Source organism: Onychomys torridus, chromosome 8, assembly GCF_903995425.1.
Source record: "Onychomys torridus chromosome 8, mOncTor1.1, whole genome shotgun sequence".
NCBI classification, from domain to species: domain Eukaryota; kingdom Metazoa; phylum Chordata; class Mammalia; order Rodentia; family Cricetidae; genus Onychomys; species Onychomys torridus.
In genome coordinates, this window is record NC_050450.1 from 51,325,801 (window position 1) to 51,345,494 (window position 19,694).

General features: G+C 43.8%; 1 protein-coding gene across 1 annotated transcript in view; it reads left to right on the forward strand.

Moving 5' to 3' along the window:
- Positions 1-17,656: 17,656 nt before the first annotated feature.
- Tekt3 (tektin 3) overlaps positions 17,657-19,694 on the forward strand; it is a 41,214-nt gene continuing 39,176 nt past the window's right edge. The window contains exon 1 of the mRNA XM_036198191.1: positions 17,657-17,776. The gene's annotated coding sequence lies outside the window, so the exon portion shown is untranslated. The remainder of the gene's footprint in view (positions 17,777-19,694) is intronic.

Here is a 19,694-nt window from a genome sequence, read left to right on the forward strand (position 1 = left end):
AACACTTTTTCATACATTACTTACATTGGTATTTTAAAAGTTGTTATATTTATTCTTTTCATTAATTTTTTAATGCATCAGACTGAGAATAAAGAATAATCATTGTCACATTGTCACCCACACAAAGATAAATAAGGTGTTTGTTTGTTTGTTTGTTTGAGACAGGGTTTCTCTGTGTAGCCCTGGCTGTCCTGGAACTAGCTCTGTAGACCAAGCTGGCTTTGAATTCTTAGAGATCCGCCTGCTTCTGTCTCCTGAGTGCTGAGATTAAAGGCGTGTGCCACTATCACTCAGCAAAATAAAACTGACATCACTCTTTGAATCAATATTCTTGTTCTGTTTTTCCCAGTGGATCTCATCTTAATTTAGTATTTAATCTCAAAAATCATTGATTACCGTATTGCATGTCTCTGCCAAACAAAATGTGCATGTAAATGAAAAATTAAAAAGTTACTCTGTATATAGAATTTTAAACAAGAACTTTTACATAATGCCTGTTTAATAATTTAAATTTTAAATGTCTTGGGGCTGGAGAGGTGGCTTAAGAGGTTAAGAGCACTTGCCGCTCCTGCAGAGGACCTAGATTCAGTTCCTAGCACCACATGGTGGCTCAGAACATCCAAAACTCTAGTTCCAGGGGATCTAATAACCTCTTCTGACTTCCCTGGACACCAAGCACATAAGTAAGTGGTTCAAACACACAAATATGCAGGCAAACACCCACACACATAGGATAAAATAAATAAATCTAAATAAAAAGTTAAATTAAAATCTTCAGTATAAAGCATACATAATTTTAAAATATATTTAAACATGATAAAAATGATTGTAAGAAATACGATAAAATTTAAAAGGAATATATTGCTTTATAAAGTCCCTAAAAATGTTATTATTAACATACTTTTTAACCAGATGGATGAGACATTAATACGTTTACTTCCTGAACCATTGTTGCACATACCTGTAAACTATTGGTGCTGCTAATCAGAGCCAGGTTTCAGTGTCAATTCCACCAAATGCCTTCTATTTTGCAGAGACGGTTTCTGAGAAACCGTGTTCAAAAGGTCCATGCATGGGACTGAAAGTAGTACTCTTTATCCTTGACTTTCCATGAGCTGTGAATTGAAATAACAAGATACCTTGCCATGAAACATTGAAAGACAGCTCTCTCCAACTTGTGTTCAGTTTTTTAGAAAACCAACCACAAGGCATTTGACTGGCCACGACTGATTCATTTGCTTTGCAATTCTGGCTTGGATAGTCCAAAAAGAGTACTGTCAGTACAGTCATGGAGAAATGATGATTGTTGCTTCATGTGTATACTTTAAATAGACACAGAGTAATTAAACATATTCATTGGCTACAATGTGTCGCTTTAATAAAGGCATGTGGTATCTGAAATCTCCTATTAGCTATCTTGAAAAGTTCTACTAATTGTCAACCATAGTTCCCCACTGTGCTATTCAACATTAGCAGATATTTCTCTGTGCAACTGCCTCTCTGTGAGCAGACACCACCTTCTCCACCTTCCCTTTCTATGCCCTTCCCAGGCCCCAGCAACGACTATTCTCCTGAGTTCTTTAAAATCAATAGTAGCTTCTCCATATAAATTAGAATATGTAGTAAATGTAGTAGTTGTATTTTGTGTCATATATGTATATATATATATACACACACACACATATATATACATATATATATATATACATACATACATACATACATACATACATACATACTTGAGACAGGGTCTCACTATATGGCCTTGACTGACTTAGAACTTGCTATGTAGACCAGGCTGGCCTCAAACTCATAGAGATCTGCTTGTCTCTGCCACCTGAGTCCTGGGATTAAAGACATGCACATCATACCTCACCCAATACAGTTCTTCCTTATGAAATCTTCTAGTTTCATGCATATTACAGAGTGTTTTGTCCTTATTAAAGGTTGAGTAATATCCCATTATGTAGGTAGCCCCTGCTTTCGATATTGTCAGTGATTCCAGTATCTGACACACTGATTCACATCCTGTGGTGATATTGTGTTCCCCCAAATGTTGTGCACCCTAATAAACTTATCTGGGGTCAGAGAACAGAACAGCCACTAGATATAGAGGCCAGAAAATGGTGGCACCCACACCTTTAATCCTAGCATTCCAGAGGCAGAGATCCACCTGGATCTCTATGAGTTCAAGGCCACACTAGAAACAGCCAGGCATGGTAACAAGAGCCTTTAATCCCAGGAAGTAATGGCAGAAAGCAGAAAGATATATAAGGTCTGAGGCCCAGGAACTTAGAGCTGGCTAAGCTTTCAGGCTTTCAAGAAGCAGTTCAGCTGAGATCCATTCGGATCTTCCAGTCTGAGGAAAGAGGATCAGCTGAGGAATTGGCAAGGTGAGGTAGTTTTGGCTTGTTCTGCTTCTCTGATCTCCAACATTCACCCCAATACCCAGCTCCAGGTTTGTTTTTATTAATAAGACCTGTTAAGATTCCTTTGTCTATGTGCCCAGCTATGGGATTGCTCAGTCATGTGGTGGTTCTATTCTTCATGTTCCAAGGAACCTCCATACTATTTTCTCAATGTATACTAATCTACATCCCTATTAACAGTGTATGAGGCCCCCTTACTCCGTGTTCCTACCAGGTTGGAAAATTACTTGAAATTCCTGGGTGTAGATGTGCCAGGAATCGAGTATTTTGTTCCGGTTGCTGTTTCTAAGCTGCATGGCTGGAAGTGTGTGTGAACTATAGAAGGTCAGCTACATGAGTCACAACACACCATGACCTAAATTAGACCTTGGGCCAGCCTGCCTTAAGTTTCGAGGTGGGAGAGGAAACCACTTTTTTTTTTAAGTCATTTAAAAATAGTTGTCACCTTTCAGAAGCCCTTGTCCTTTTCAGTAAGAGCTGATGACGTCATCCAGCATTGCCGAGGCCTGTGCAATCAGGCTCTGACTCGTAGTGGTTCTGCTGAAAGACCTCATAGAGTGTCTGTTCTACCGCATGCTGTTGTGGGTCCAGGGAGACTGGGAGGAAACAGCTGAGGTGTATGGCTTTGCAAGGTCACAGACGTTCCCTTAAATAACCTTCTTGAGTTCCCTAGGAGTGATGCTACACTGAGTGGGAAGGAAGAGGGGTGTGACTTCAACCCGTGTCCTTCTGTTTGGTGCAGGGTATGTGAGGTTGAAGTTGGTATGCTGACTTAGTAGGAAACATGAGCCTCAGAGAGGCCAATGACTCATTCAGCCTGTTGTATAGATTAAGGGTCCAAGCCTTGGCCAGCTGTCAGCATCTGCCTCACTGCTGTATTAGTTACTTCACCAAACACTGGGACCACACACTGGCCCAGAAACAACATACGAGAGTGGTTGAGAGTGCAATCCATGATAGCTCTGGTGGCAGGAGCAAGAAACATCTGTCCACATCTGTCCACAGCCAGGAACAGAGAGGGGTAAATGCTGATGCCCTACTTGCTTTCTCCTCCTTTTCCATCTTCTTTCAGCCTGGGATCCTAGCCTATGGGAAGGCTTTGGAGAAACACTTGGGATCTTGTCAAGCCTTTTAGAGACAAGTGAGGTGGGGGAGGGGAGAGTTGGGGTTGCTTTCAGATAGGCATCCATGTTTAGTCAGACCTCTCTGGAAATGCCTTCACTGACACTCCTGTAGATATTTGTCTCCTAGGTGAGTCTAGATCCCATCAAGTTGACAGTGATGATTAACCATCACAATGACCAAGCCTGTAATCTTCCCAGCATGCCACGGAGGCCATTGTAGTTGGAAAAGTACATCTGTCATTCTCCTGGCTGGAACATGCGGCTCCACAGAGATGGTAGGGGCCCCAGATAGGGGCTGCCAAAGCTGTCTCTGTAGTAACGACAGCCTCCAGGGCTTGTAGCATATGCAGAGTAGGTCCTTCTCAGTTCTTAGCAGTTCATGACACAGAAGGAAAAGGGAGGATTTATTTGGCAGGATTCTGGAAGCAAAGGACACAAGGGTAACATGGCTGCTGAAGGCTGAGGGCTCCACAAATTACCTGTGACCACACATGGCCCTGTGCATGTGCCCATCCAGTGTTGTCTTGCAAGTACAATCACAGCACAATGTGGGCCTGTGCAGTCCCTCCAGGGGGTGGGGGGAGGACAACAGGCCAGCTCTTTGTATTCTCAGCAAGGGCACAGCAACTGTTTTCAGAGCACACGTGACGTCAGTGGGCAGGTGAAAGCAGCAGTGTAAGGGAAGCCTCTCAGCCCTGAGACCAGAGAGGTGAGAGAAGAGTGCCCACACGTCACAGCCTTGTTCATTGTGCCTGCTACAGATTTAACTGGATGGCGATCCAAAGGCTGTGCTGGACGAGATAAGAAGAAATAATATAGTATGTAGCTTGTAACTTTCACCTTACACTCGGAAAAATAACTCCTAGGAAAGCATGTAGGCATGTATGTGTATATATAAGTAAAAATATGTGTACTTCTATGAGCATAGTGTATATACATCTGCATAAATATAAAGAAGGAGATACACAGGCTGTTATGCTATTTAGCATTCCATCACTGTGACAAAATACTAAGATAACCAAGCTAAAAGGAAGAAAGGTTGGACAGCAGCCCATGGTTGCTCGTCTCTGTTGTTAGGCCTCTGGCAGCACATTGTATCATGGTAGGAGCATTTGGTGGAGAAGGCCTGTCCACTGCCTGGTAGCCAGAAAGCAAAAACAGGAACAGAAAATGTCTGGGATTCCAGTATCTCCTCTTCAGGGTACATCTACAATGTCCTCACTTCCTTACCATAGCCTGGCCTCCTAAAGGTTTTGTGGCATCTCAGTGAGCGGAGGCTTGCCCCCCTCCACACAGAGATCTTTTTGGGACACTTGCACGCTGCAGCCACAGTAATCTGTTAGCAACATATCTGTGTAAGCAATTACAGAGAATGAGGTAACTGAGAGGCTATTAGGGTATTTGGGGAGAAGATTAAGTGAACTTTCCAGGTGTTTGCATTTTTGTTTGTTTGTTTTGTTTTTGTCTTGAAGTAGCTAAACATAACTTCTAACCAATGGTGAATGGAACATTCACAGCCAGGGTCTGATCAGGCAGAGGGCGGGGTGGGGGGGAGTTGGGGGGTGGCGGGGGAGCTCCAGGGTGAAGTGCTTGCTAAAAATGAAAGCTTTCATGGAAACTCTCAGGCTAGGCATTATACCAGGGTATAGCGAAAAGCTGTTTGGAGACAGCTGCCCCAGCCATGTGGGTGAATCAGGACAAGCCAGTCTGTGGTCTTGTTTCCTCATCTAATCCAGGAGCGTGAACTGTGGACCCGTGGGGCTCCTCATAGTTTTCACTTAACGCGATCCCAGCCACCTCAGTTATCTGAAATTTATTCCCAAGGGCATGTGCTCCATGGGAATCTTGAAGCATTCTCCTAGAGAACTGAAGAGATCTAAAATTGAATTAAACCTACAAATAAGAATTAATTTAAAAAAATCAGAAAACTTCATTTGCAAGCAAATTCTTGGTAACTCTTTTCAATGGAGGCCAAGCATACACAGAAATACCCATCTCAGAGGAAATGCACAAGCTTGCTTTGTTGCCTTTACTAAATCAAGATTGGTGTAAGCAAAGTCCATCCGAACAAAATTTTCAGACCTGATATCATTGCTCAAATCCAAGAAAACTTTTCCTACATCCATATGGATTGGCAGCCAGCTTGCTGAGTCTGGGGAGGACAGTGAAGGTATAGGGAGAGCTCTCTGGGAGATCTGGATGAGTCATACACTGCACTTGGGAAATCAGCTGAGCAGAATGTCTGCATATTGTGACTCCCATGAGATAATTACTGGCTTTGGAGAAGCACTTGGGATCTCAACAAGGCTTGAAGAGACCTGTGAGGTGGGGGAAGGGAAGATGATGTTAATTCCAGGCAAATATGTATCATAGTTGCTGACATTTTCTTGAGTCTGTAAAACACAGGCTTTGGTTTTAGTATAGAGAGGGTATAATGCTGCTACCTTTCTGTTCCACAGTCTCTCCTGTCTAAGTACCTGAAGCTTGTTCCACCTGGACCTGTAGTGCAGAGGTTCTTGCCTGGTCACACTCAAAGCCTTAGCTTGGCTGCTGCAAGGGTTTGTGGGAGACAAAGGGGGGCATAGCTGCCTTTTCTAGGATGTAGGGAACACACTAATCCTCTCCCTTTCGGTGGTAGTGTGGAGCTCCTTCTGTGTTCACCATCCAATGTACCTGGGTTCTAGCTTGGCTCCATGTTGCTTCCGTTCAAACTGTTAGGATCTACTCTGTAATTTCCAATCCTGTTTTCTAAAGAATTAAGCAATGAATGAATGGCCAGACAATTGTGTCCATCAAGCAGGCGTTTCCAGCTCGTTTAGGATTCATGAACACTAAGGACAGTCCAATGACCCTGAGGGATGAAAGTCACAGAAGGGACCGAGAGTCACACCTAAGCACCTTGGAAACAGGAGGGTGCCTGGACATTGCAAAGATTTTTAGGGTGTAGTAAACTAGGTTCCCAGTGACATGGTTATCTCGGTGAGTCTCATGGAACAATCTATGAATCTCAGTGAGAGTTTTGCAACATCGGATGTAATGACTCAACGACTCTCTCTGACTCAAGAGCAATCCTCCCAAGAAAGGATCTGCCTGTATTTGTTTCTGTACTGGGCAACCTCCACACGCTGGCCAGCCTGTCTATGAACTACCTTTTGAGCCAGGGGCTAGCCAGTCAGTGTGCCTCAAGAGTGCTGGAAGTGGGCATTTAGAGCATGGCCACTTTCTCAGGTTGGGCTCCCCAGAAGCATACCCCATGGAGTCCATGAAAGTGATTTGGCAGGAAATGTGGTGAAGAGAACAAGGAGAAATGGGGATGTGGGTGCAGAGGGGAAGTAAGGAGAAGCCAGAGGTGACTTTGGATCCTTTCCAGAAAGAGCTTTAGAGACACTGTCTGTCACATTCCTGAGTGGTGCCAGTCAGAGGCAGCAGAACCGGGGTATTTGTGCCCTGGACTCCATCATCTCTGGTCAAGGGTTAGCCTGAGGCACACATTCCCAGGTTCTTTCTGCTTTTCTTGTGTCAGCAGAACAGGCTTTGACATTCCGGAGACCATCTTTCTTTCTATGCAGGGGCCAACTGTCAAGAGTGACACATTGTTGGGTGCCCATGCTCTGGAAAAAGACCCTAAGATCCCAGGAGTAGGAGTTGGAGAAATGACTGAATTGACTACAGCCACCTGGAGAGAGCCAGAACGGCTTCCTCCACCAAGGGCCACGGGCATGGCTGACACCTAAGGCTAAGCAGGGCTCTCTCTGTGTAACCTCACTTCAACAACAACAAACTTGGGCAAAGCCTCAGCTCAGACTGTGGAGAATGAGGTCCCCTTCATCTCACGGTCCGCAACTCAGAAAGGGCTGGCTGAAGCTGATGTAAGCCGTCAAAGGCCATCACAAATCAGTCTCTGGCTAGCTGGAGCCAGCCTCTGGCTGTTACCAGTTTATAAACAACAGATAAATGATCTTAATGTGGTGATGTATTGTGCACCCCAATAACTTATCTGGAGATCAGAGGACAGAGCCAGCCACTAAATTAGACACAGAGGTCAGGCAATGGTGGCACATGCCTTTAATCCTATCACTTGGGAAGCAGACATTCGTCTGGATCTCTGTGAGTCAAAGGCCACACTGGGAACAGCCAGGCATGGTGGCACACACCTTTAATGCCAGCACTTGAGATCTCATGTCTTTGCTTGGGAAGGACACATGCTTTTAATGCCAAGAAGTAATACGGCAGGACACAGAAAGGTATATAAGGTGTGAGGAAACTCTCTGGAGGCTGAGGATTTTGTAGGGGTAAGGACTAGTGGCTGGCTTGTTCTGTTTCTCTGATCTTTCAGCTTTCACCCCAATATCTGGCTCTGTTTTTTTTTATTAATATGACCTTTTAAGATTCATGTTACATCTTAACAATGACATCAAGAGTCACTAAGTTTCTCACCAAATTGCTGAGAACTGTCATGTCCAATATTTTGTAAAAACATGTGGCATACTTATCACTACCTGACTCCATTCTTTTTCCAGAAACTCCTATCAATTTAAATACCTACAAGGTTTTCTGTGTAATCTGTAAATGAGCAGTTTAGGACTCCTGGCCAGGGATGCTTTTCTACTTATGAACTCCTAAGAGACAGGGTTTCATTCAGACGTCTGTGTCCACAAAGGAGCCTACACTATCCAGGTTTGTCTACTGCTCACCAGTGGGTAATCTCTAAGAACGGAGAAGGAATCCACTCACAGTGATGCAAACATTCAACACCTATTCTAGTGAGGGTAGGAATGCATACATACATTTATTATACACTAAAATTCTACTAATGAACTATAGTATGTAATTTATAAAACATATCAACATCCCATGTTATACATTCCCTGTAGTGAATTAATTTTTCACAGACTTTTCTATTATTGTGTCACTGGCCAAAGTATTGCTGCAGTTAATGAACCAAAGAAACCCCAACATGAATGGGCTGTTACCCTCATTCATGATAACAAGACAAAAAGGCATATTTTGGAATGAATGGGTTTCAGTTGAAGTGAAGTAGACGTGTGATGTGGTGTATGATGGGATGGTATGAGTGTCTTCTTTACAGACTCAAATAACTCCTTTCAAACATAGGAGCTAATTCAGCAGCTGTAGACACAGTTTAGTGTGTGTTCCCCCATTCTCTCTGTCTCACTCTCTGTGTGTCTCTCTGTGGTCTCTGTGTCTCTCTGTCTCTCTGTCTCTGTCTCTTTCTGTCTCTCAAATCAGGGTGGCCTCACACTTGTGATCCTCTTGTCCCAGAGTCCAAGCACTGGGATTATAGGTGTGGGTTCCATTGCTTTCCTGGTGGAGAAAATTTTGATGTGCTTCCTTGTATGAATACTGCTGCTACAGTCAGTTTTGAAAAGCGTTGGGAGTATTAAAAAGGATACTATTAGGTTGTGTTTCCGTCGTGAGAACTCAACAGATCCAAGTAAGTTCAAAGATAAGATGAAATAATTAGTAAGTGAGGCATTTCAAGTATTCATCACCACTGATTCAATATAATTGATTAAATAATAAATTCATTTAATTTAGTGTTTGATAACAATTGTGCTTCACAATCAATGTAGAAAAAACTCCTACAGATTTAACAAGACCCTCTTCCAAGCCATTCTGGGCCAGTTCCAGCGCTCCGCCTGGCTTTCCTTGCCTCCCATGCTGCTGAGGGCTAAAAAAAACAGTGGTGTGGTTTGGTACTCTGCCTCTGTCTTTCAAATTTCCAACATCCCCCCACTGGCGGCCAAACATAGACACTAATTTTTCTAACTACTGAAGATCTTGTTGACATGTGTGGATGAGACACGGTATATCTCTTCTATCTATTCTAAGAATAATTGTTGTTTCTCTGCTTGGAGACTTACGTTCATTAATAGTTTTTACAGGATCCTAGACGACAGATCACACAATGACCTTAGAGACACAATGTCACACAGCTGACTCAGCCACCATGCGGTGTTTTATTTATTTTTAATATACACTACAAAATACAATACTATCCATAATCAACATTTCTCTCTTTATGACGTTTCACAACATTAAAATAAACCATTTCTCTTCCCCTCCCTAAGTATGCCCCTTTATCTCTTTCAGATGGTTGGAATTTCAGCTGTAAGGCTACAGGTGAGTCATTTTTGGCTGTTATCATTGGTGAGTAATTTATGATATGTGACTGTCAGTAACTTCCAGGACTTTCTAAGATGAGATCTCAGGGCAGTCCTTGATCATACAAGAAAGTCTTCAGTCACAAAGACAGATTAATCATGTTGCCATCTCGACTTCCGAGGTGGCTGCTGAGTGCTTCCTCATGCATCTTTCTTGTAACTTCAAACCTGGATTTCTTTTCCCTGGAGTTCTATTTCTCCATGGAAAAAAGAGAAGCAAGTCCCATAGCAAGCCCTTCCAGAGTCTGTGCCATTCTCCTGCAGTTGCTCTACATGGGCATCTGAACGTCTAGATGTTTTTGAGGCAAGACTATCAACAGATCATTTGGTCAATTCTCCTCCTTTTGGGATAGATAACATGCCATTAGCCCTGTGTTCTAGTTCACCTGGGGGATTTATCCCATAATATAGTGCCAGTCAGTGCCAAAGGAGATGCTGATTCCTCACCTCCAAGTATTGTGGCCATCAGTGAGTAAATATATGTTAGATGTTTACTGTGAGGCAAGCATGGGGAGGCTACAGATAACAGGAACAAGCATGGGGATCTTGAGGATAACAAGAAGGACGTTTGAGTGGAGTGTACAGCATCAGATACAGAGGAAATACCACATGTGGGTTTAGAATTACATGGTCCTAGGTTATATTTCAGCTCAGTCATCTAGTGTGATTTTGGTTAAGTTACTTGCCCTTTAAATCCATGTTATGGGTTATTGTGAGAAGTACAGGTGAGATGGTGTGTGTGGAGGTGGAGCAACACACATGCCCTCCAAATGGTTCTTGTGACTAAGGCTAGAAGTCTCCATCTTCACAGGACTCAGTCTAATGGGAAAGGCAAAACGTGAACACAAATGACCAGCGGATAATAACAGGCCCCATGTGAGATCACTACCTTCACCTGATTGGAAGCAAAGCTATGAGAGCATGCCATCCCAAGTACTTCCATCTGCTAAAATGGGCTTAGATGATACATAATTTTGACAGCGTTTGCGGACTTCCATTCTCTAGAACTACCCCAATAGGGTGTGCCCTATCATATCCTGCTGAGAAAGTCCACCCAATTGAAAAAGCTGACTGCAGTACACACCCTTACAAATAGCCTAGTAACATAAGCAAACACTGCAGTGACTGCTGATGCCGTTTTAGCCCTGCTGTAAAATGATAAAAATTCCTAATGGATGTATCACACATCCAGTCAAGTTTCCTGACTAATCCTCCACGAAGGCCTTCTCTGTGATGACTGGTATTCCATTCTACATTTTAAATCCATTCTGATCTCCTATGCAATTTATAGATTGAGTTTACTATTTACAAAGAGTATAGCTTTCTAATTCAGAACTCATAGGAAGTAAAGCCCTAGACATTGATGGTATAAATTTGAATAAAATTATTCAAATTTGTTTCTAAGCAATTTATTTCTGAGAACAGAGACAATGAGTGCATTTTTGAGAACTCATAATATTCTAAAATACATATAACAAATATTTCTTTTGTCTCTTTCACAGTGTGAACATTTCCAACTCCCCTCTATACAGAGCAACAAAATATGGAGCTAAGAGGCTTTGGATGGCACAAGAAGCCAGAGCTAGCTGGCTATATAAATAGTGTTTTCTATTTTCTCTGCTTAAATATTCCCTCTTCTCTCTAAAACACCCCATCACCTTTATACCTTTTTTATTTTTCCATGAACCATCCCCCACACATACTTAGACCATATACTTAATGGTGTAGCCATCCTCAAATCTCACATCAGAATGACAGTCATTTCTACATTACTGTGGGAAAAGCCCTATGATTGGTTGAACATAATTTTTTTTTCACTTTTTGGCCAAAACATGTTCCTAATTCTGAACTGTGTTCAGAATTGCAGTTCTGAACCATAGAACTGTTGCTGCGGGCTGAAGCAGGTTTCCCATGGTGTGTTCCATGAAACACTGATGTCTCTGGAGATGTTAACAAGCATTCTAAATACTTAAATCTTCAGTGTTAGAGTGCCATGGGAAGATACACTGACCTATTAAAGATTCTAAGAACACTGGCATTAAAGAAACTTCCCTAAGTTTCTTTCTCTGCTAGAAACACACAGATCTGTTAAGGTAGCAAACTCTTTTTTTTTTTTAAAAAAAACAAACAAACAAACAATTTTTCTATTTATTCGAAGCACAGTAAAAAAACGGTACACTTTGGAAATTCAGTGGCACAAGGTACATTGCCATTAACTTGAGAAACATTATACAGTTTTAAAAAAAAAGGTAAATAAAAAGAAATTGTTTTCTCCTGTTTCAAACACTGTGTTACATAATTTTACCTGCCCAAACAGACCATTTACAAATATCAGGTCAATAAACTGCAAACATCCATAAAAAGGTAGCTTTCTTACTAAAATGCAATAATTTAACAGGGGTATCTGAACAAGAAAAGACAAAAACAAAATGGAATGAAAGCCTAGATCTCTAAAATCGGGATTTTTTGTTTGGCTCTTCATACTCTTCTCTCCCTCTACCATATCCTGTTGGAGTTCCAGGCCCCCTTCCTCTAGGACCCTGTCCACCCACAGGACCTGCACCTCCCTGCCCAAAGCACTCAGTACACGTCGCCTCCAGCAACAATGAGTGGTTCCATGATGGGAAGGTAGCGAACTCTTATTGATTAACTGGTTGGTTGGTTGGTTGGTTGGTTGGTTGGTTGGTTGGTTGGTTAGTTGGTTGGTTGGTTGGTTGATATTGACTGATCTCATGGTGCCAGGAGACACTTGTCTCATCAACATGAATTCCCTTTTTCCCTTCTGTTAAAGAAATATAGGAAGGGATTCTGGCTATTCCAGCCTCTTAGGTCTTCCCTTCATACTAGAAAAAATGCTGCCACAGGCTCCCTGTTCACATCTTCATACACACTCATGCTTAACAAGTACTTCTCTTGTTGCCTTGTTCTCCTTCCTTTTCCCCAGAGTTCTATTTTTCCATGGGAAAAAGAGAAACAAGTCCCTCCAGAAGTCTGTGCCTGGAGTTGCTCTACATGGGCATCTGAACTTCTGGCTGTTTTTGAGGCAAGACTATCAACAGAGCACCTGATCAATTCTCTTCCCTTTGGGGTGGATAACATACCATTAGCCCTGTGTTCTAGCTCACCTAAGGGATGACCTTGGGTTTATCCCATAATATAGTGCCAGTAAGTGCCAAAGGAGATGCTAGTTCATCTCCTCCAAGTATTGTGTCTATTCATTGAGTAAACGTATGTTAGATGTCCGTTGTGAACCAAGCATGGGGATGCTGAAGATAACAAGAAGGATGTTTGAGTGGAGTGTACAGCATCAGATTCAGAGGAAGTATCACAAGTTTGGAATCACATGGTCCTAGGTTATATTCCAGTTCAGTCATCTAATGTGATTTTGGTCAAATTACTTGCCCTATAAATCCATGTTATGGGTTTTCATGGGAAGTAGAGGTGAGACGGTATACATGAAGCTGGAGCACCACACTTGTTCTGTTCCTCCTCTATCACCAAGGAGGAACAGAAGTTCACCCACTACCTGACTATATAATCTTGCATATCTTTAAATCTCACAGCTTAGCAGTGGACCACCTTCAGTCATCTAAGTCCATGCCCTTTCACTTCCAACTTTGTGCTAATAATAGACATGACTCTGAAGAACTCCAATCCTATATCCCAGGGGAGGTTTGTTCAAACTCTGTTGGACCAGCTGTTGGGCCTCTGTATAAGCTTCCCATTGCTGAAACCTGAGCCAATCAAAGAGGGGAATGTTTTATTTTGGCTCACAGTTTCATGGTTGCCTCTTGCTTTTGACTCAGGGTGGCAATACAGCATGGTAAGAGTGAATGGAAGAGCAAGCACACTCATTTCATGGCTGATGAGAAACAAAGGCAGAAGAGGAAGGGGCCAGAGTTCCAGCATCCTATTCAATGGTAGCGCTCAATGTTCAAACTTCCCCTTGCAAGGCCTAATAGGTTAGATAGTTCATCACATCCCAGGCGTATGATATGCTGGGGCCACCTTTTGATACATGCACCTTTAGAAGACACTTTAGATCCAAGATATAGTACCTGCTCTATGGGTTCTGCCCCTTCCTGTCTTGAGGGCATTGTTACCAAGACTGCCCTATTGAAGGCGATTATCCTGACTAAAGCTGTCCTGAAAACGTTTTCCCTGGGAACCTTTGCCCCAGAATCAGCCTGAACTGCTCTCATCAGTCTCAGATAAGCTAATTCAACAGGCTGTCAGCACTTTCTGAGTGTGGGCACATACCATCCTTCCCCTAAAGGATGCAGCTGGAGTCAGAGTATGCGCTGGTGTGAAGGGCAGTGCCAGGCATTGCAAAAACTACATGCTGGTTCTGGGTTCGACTGATCATTGTTTCAAGTGTATTTGTTCATTCATAGAGTAGAGGTAAAGAGCACAGGTGTTAGAGCCAGGCTCTTGCTGTCTGGATAATGTTGTTCAAGTCAGCTACCCTCCAAGCCTCCATTGCATCATCTGGAAAATGGACAGGGTGGTCTATTAAGAGCACTACAAAGAGTGGGTGTGATGGTGCAAGACCAGACGATGTGGGGGACCCATCTCAAACAGATCTATGCCTTTGCCACAATCCAGGCAGATGCGCTGGCTTCGACTCTGATGAGGGCACAGGAGACTGACAGAGATGGATGTGTTTAGCTACCTTTCTGGAGGTGGCACTGGCGGGAGTGAGAGATGGAAGGACTCGTGCATGAGGGATGGAAGGGAGTTAATGAACTCCCATGGTTCTCTTTGAGCAGTGTGCTCCACTTCCCTGAAAGGCAGCTTGAAACAAGGGCAGGCTGGTGCCGTTCTTTGTAGAAAAGCATCATTAAGTCTGGGACACATAGGCTGCTGACAAGGAAATAGCTGTAGAGGTTGGAAAGGCAAGTCTTCACATAATAAACCAGGAAAGCCAGACCTGTCATGATGGCTATTAGAGAAAGACAAAGAAAACTTGGGGAGAATGTGGGGGCAGGATGAGCCCTGGTGTGGGGTTGGCAGAAATGTAATTTAGTGTAACCACCCTGGAAAACTGCATGGCGGCTGCTCAGAAACTAAAGGTAGAATATAGACCACATATAATGCCAAATCTCACTCGTGGATACATTCCCACTCTGGGGGCCTCGGCCTCTGCCACTATTGGAACACCTTTTCCCACTCAGTGTTCATTTTCTCCTATTCCAAAAGGAGTTGATTGATGCTGTTCTCAGTGCACCCTGCACAACGCTCTCCCCAGGAGCAGAAACCGCTGGGCTCACCTGAGATCTGCCCCAGATCGTAGATCCTACAATGCTGAGTTTATGCATCATTTGCTGTCTTCTCCAGGTCCTAAGACACAGCAGTGAACTTTAACAAACGGTGGCTGTACTGGTGAGCCTGCATAACCTGTGACCGTGTCTTAGCTGTGGACAGAGGAGCTTCACTGTTTTGTTCTGAAAACTGGGTCCTTGCTACACAGAAGGAAATGGTGGGTGGGTGTGGTTTATAGGGCTAAGGAGCTTACAGTCTAAGGAAGTCATTATGCAGGGTGACAGTGGCAGTAGACTGTCCTTCACAGAGCGTTGTGCTAGATGAGACACTAGGTCGGGGACTTGGGCACAGGAGCAAACAACAAACCTCAGTTAGAGGGACTGTCATGACATTAGGCAGGAATACATGGTGAGATCAGGAACAGATGTCATTTAGTTAGATGTGACAGGGAAGGGAAGGGGAGGGGAGAGAAGGGGGAGGGAGGAGGGGAGAGTGGGAGAGGGGAAGGAAGGGAAGAGGAGGGAAGGGGAGGGAAGGAGAGGGAAGGGGAGGGAAGGAGAGGGAAGGGGAGAGAAGGGAAGGCTCATACCTTGGAAAAGCAGATGAAGAGGCAGGTTTAATGGGAATGGTGGGCATAAGCTAACAGTGGAGGGAAGGTCCTAGGGAGAGCGAAGAGGGAGTGACCGGCAGTGGAGGGATTACTCCAGACATCCAGGTGGTGGGATGCACTATGCTTCCAAATAAATGTCAGTGAGAAGATCTTTTTCTGTGGAAAAATCACAGACAAGGGGACTGGGGCATGCTAATATTTGGAGGTGATTTTGTTAATTGGAAGCTAAATTTTGTTCTCACAGAGGGCCTGGTGTGTAACGGGAGTCTTAGGAGGGTGCTTAGCAAGGCGCACAGAGCTAAGCAGAGATTTCCAAAGAGTAGCCAAGTCAGAGAGCAGCCCGTGCCTATGGATAGCTGCTTCCATTTGGGAAAGCAAGGAGAAGGTGTGAGTGAGCCACTGGGATGGCAAGGGTGGGCAGAGCCCCAGGATATCAGTAGACAAGCTGCCCCTGCTTCCTGATGAGGAAGTGCAGCTGGGATGGGACTGATGGCTTCTGGATAAGGATTGCTGGTGGCTGATGACTGAGTGAGGAAGCCCCAGAGTGACTAGAGAGGAAGTCTGGTGACAGCGGGACAGAGGAAGGAAGTCATATATCTGGCCTCAAGCAGTGTGCTCCTCAAGCAAAGTGGAGAAGTTGCCTCGATCAGCCCTGTCTGCATCGAAATCTCCAGTAAGTCTTCTCTGCTACACATGGCATCTGTGCTTCCAAGTCACAAATACTGGCCAAGGACCTCTTTGTGGCAAGAATGATAAGGTGCAAGGAAGATAATTACCTTTTAATTCTGGCAAACGTTTGACAATTGTATAAAGGGTATCTGACGTATGTTTTGTTTTTTTTTTTAAATCATCCCCCCCTCCCACCGTGAATAGGTTGATCAATTTAACCCAGGAAATTTTGTGCTATGATTTCACCTGTTTCTTTTAAAATCAGACACAAGGTGACTAATATTGGGTCAGCACCATAGTGTGGTCCATTGAAGAAGGTGCAGTACAAACCATTAAGACTGGCCCATCTTCAAGAGATCTCAGTTACATTTGGTTCAGACATTTCTGGCTTTCTGGCACCAAGAACCAACATACTATGTTGGTGGCAGCTTGTGGCAGCATCACCAAGGACCATTCTGAGTCCTGAGAATCAAGGATGCTGATGGCATCTTGAGAGGAAAAGAATGAAAAACGGTAGATTCAAGAGAGGCATCTTGAATTAGGATCTGGAGTTACCTGTAGGGAAAAAGAGAAGGCTAGCGTTTCAGTCCTGGGTGGGATACAGGGACAGGGGCCTCCATGTGTAAGCACTGGACCTTCAGCTGTTCTTTGTAGCCCTGCACCCCCTCCCCCACACACACTCGAGGAAAACATTCTGGGCTTATTTGCATTGTCAGAAAGCTGGAGTCACTTAATGTGCACCTTGCTGATGTCATTCTAGCTATCCCTCTTCAGGTTCTTATTTCAGTTGGCCTCAGCCTCTGATACAACCAAGTTTCTGAATGGGCAAAGCTGAGGACCCACTTCCCGATTCCCCCTTCCCCCTGAAGGCCTAGTATCATGTCATAAGGTCCCTTGGGTGAGCTTCCTCATCTTGGGAGTGTGCACAAGAAACATCAAGAGTGATTAACCAGAAGCTTTTGTTACCAGTTGCAAGTGTGAGTTTTGGGGGCTGGTACAGCTGGGACGCCACCTCAGGGGGGTATTAAACTCTCCAAGTCTGCATTTTAGGGCTAGTTCTGCCACTAAGTGTGACTGTTAGACCAATGAACATCTACAGTCGCGGTCTCCCCACTTGCTAAAAGGACCTCTATTAGGGCCTGGAAGGAGGTGGCAGCGATGGACATTTAAGAAAAACACGTGACCAGTGCCTGCAGAAATATTGTGTTTACTGAAAACTTAACAGAAGGAAGATCCCAAAGGCAGCTAGTGCGCCTTGGGGTGAACCCTAAGTTCCAGTGTCTCCAGGACCCCTCAGTCTCCCTGCACCACTATCCCAGCACGGTTACTATGCGCGTGAGCGTCCATAGCAACCGCCTAGGGCGGGGCTACCTCGCTGGTGCCCAATCCGCTCCCTGAGGGGGACCTTGGCTGCCGTTGAGTGGTCCACGGTTTGAGGTCACAAGGGGGCGGGGCGATCCGGCCTCTAGGGAGGCTGAAGGTCGACTGCACGCCTAGGTGAGTGGTCTAGGAAGGGTGACCTGGGTTGTCCTGGTTGTCTCACCCATGGTCCCCAGGCAGGCCTGGGCCGCTGCTCCGCCCCAAGGTCCAGGGAGGGGGCATTCATTCTCTTTCTCACCTGCTTCTCCAGGGTGTAGCCATTCCCTCCTCACGGTGCTTTCTCAGTCCTGGCTTCCAAGAGACCCAGAGGAAGACACATGTCTGAAATCCAAACCAAGGCTGGTATCCTCTGGCACTCCTTGTCCCGGGGCCACTTTCAGGTTAAAACTTCCTTGTATTTTGGTGCTTAAAACCAAGCCCCTCAATACCATTCCTGGTGCTTATGGAGCAATAAGCAAACACTTGAGAACCGAAGAACATTCCTTTGCTTGGTTCTTGCTGACAGGAAATTGTTTTATTGACAAGTAAAGTATTTGAGGAATCTGGTAAAATAGTCTATTCCTTTTATAAATGAAATATTTCACACAATAGTTCAGTAAGCAGCATCTGTATGCCAAGTCACCCCATCCACTCCTTAAACTGTTACAAGCACAGCCCTCTCCTTCCCCAGGGCAGTCGCCTACCAGAATTTAGTGTTTCCTTCTACTCTGAGTATTTTATACTTTAATCATGATATATCTATCTAGATGCCAACACATGGTGTTGCTTTAAGTTTATGTAATGATATGTAACAGACACTCTGTATCAAGTGTGCTATGAATTTGCAATAGGCTTTTAGTTTGTTCCCTTAAAAATACTGGAGACAGAGCCTGGTGGTGGTGGTGGTGGTGGTGGTGGTGGTGGTGGTGGTGGTGGTGGTGCACACCTTTAATCCCAGCACTCAGGAGGCAGAGCTAGGCTGGTCTCTGTGAGTTTGAAGACAGCATGGGCTACAGAGTGAGTTCTAGGAAAGGCGAAAAGCTACACAGGGAAACCCTGTCTCAAAAAACAAAACAAAACAAAACAAAACAAAACAAAACCAAAAGTAACTGGGAGTGTAACTGGATCCTTTCCAGTATCCTAGAATCCTGCCACTGACAAGAATTATTCTGCATTTTTTGTTTGTTTACAGATAATTAATTCTTCCCTATGTTTTTTATTTAACCTTGAAGTTGCAATGTTTCATACTGAAATACAAGCCATTGCTTCTAATTTTGGTGTTTGCTTAAAAGGTGACAGCTTTATAGGATCTGAAGAGATGGCCTCATTAACTGTGGTATTTATTGTGTGTTTCTGGTCCTATGTGACAGACACTGTGTTAGCCACTAGTGGACCTGAGGGTCTGAATGTGAGGATTTCAAGCTCATGGCTGCTGCTGATCTGAAGCCATGTGTGGAACAAAGCGATACAGTCTCTACACGTGGGTCTTCTGGAGAAGATGTTTTATAGGCTCATGTTTTAAATATTTATGATCCTAAAATCTTGACTAAAATGTGCTGATAAAATACATCCATTCGAGTCAAGCCCATCTTCTGAATTGCAAATGGATCTTTCAAGTACTTGTATTCTCTTTGGGTTTGGTTCTATCTTTAGCAAATTAATATGTATAGATGATCATGATAGCATTTTCAGTATGTTAGTACCTGTTGACCATACATCAAATGAATAAAGTCCAACACAGTTTAACATTGTAGCACCTCTCTCATTTATTCAAATGTTCTTTGGTGGTTACAAAAAATATTTTAAAAATCTATTTATTTATTTGAGTTCTGGCTGTTCTGGAACTTGCTATGTAGACCAGGCTGGTCTCAAACTCACAGAGATCCACCTGCCTCTGCTTCCTGAGTGCTGGGATTAAAAAGCATGAACAGCACATCTGGCCCAAAGTTTAATTTAAAAACAAACAATAAGAACAACAACAAAAACCCCAGTTGAATGGTCTACAGAATGATTTCCATGGATACTTTCAGTCATTTTCCCAAAGAACTGATTGAAT